The 541-nt window shown below is 71.3% G+C and overlaps 1 protein-coding gene across 3 annotated transcripts in view; it reads right to left on the bottom strand.

Moving 5' to 3' along the window:
- Positions 1-512, bottom strand: part of CTNNB1 (catenin beta 1) — a 24,909-nt gene extending 24,397 nt beyond the window's left edge. For 2 of the 3 annotated variants that reach the window (XM_014958042.1, XM_014958043.1), the window contains exon 1: positions 202-510. The gene's annotated coding sequence lies outside the window, so the exon portion shown is untranslated. Of the gene's footprint in view, positions 1-201 lie in introns of all 3 variants that reach the window. The other variant, XM_014958044.1, reaches the window with a different exon arrangement.
- Positions 513-541: the final 29 nt, after the last annotated feature.

Genomic DNA, 541 nt, shown 5'->3' with positions numbered 1-541 from the left:
CCCGTCCTTCCCGCCGGGCACACCCTGGACACCCCCCCTCACCCCCCCCTTCCCCGCCTCAGGCAGCGGCCGCGGGACGCAGCGCCCGCTCCCGCCCGCCGCGGGGCACCGGCGGCCGCCTGAGGGAGAGAGGGAAGGAGGGAGGGAGGGGTCCCGGCCCGAGCTCGCTGCAAGTTCCCGCTGAAGAAAAGTGGCACTAACGTCGCAGGGAGGCGAGAGCGCAGGGTCCCCCCGGGCTCCGGCTGCTGCTGCTGCCGCCCGGGCGATCCCGGTCCGGTCCGTCTTTCCTTCCTTGTTCCCCCGCCGCCGCCGCCTCCTGCCTCCTCCTTCCTCGCTCGGCTCTTCACTGACGGCGGTGCCCCCGCCGCTGCCTCCCGGCTGGCGACCGTAACGGGGCGGCGGTGTTAGTGTCCCCCCTCCTTCCTCTTCCTCCTCCTTTTCCTTCTCCTCTCTTGCCCCGAGCGCTGCGGCTACTCGTGCCGCCGAACCGAGCGAGAGGCTTAAAATGGCGTCGCTCACAAGGAGGTTCTTATAGTGAGCG

The sequence above is a fragment of the Calidris pugnax genome, unplaced genomic scaffold (assembly GCF_001431845.1).
Source record: "Calidris pugnax isolate Ruff unplaced genomic scaffold, ASM143184v1 scaffold364, whole genome shotgun sequence".
Classification (NCBI taxonomy): Eukaryota; Metazoa; Chordata; class Aves; order Charadriiformes; family Scolopacidae; genus Calidris; species Calidris pugnax.
Note: the sequence above shows the minus strand (reverse complement) of the source record. Positions and strands in the feature narration are given on the sequence as shown.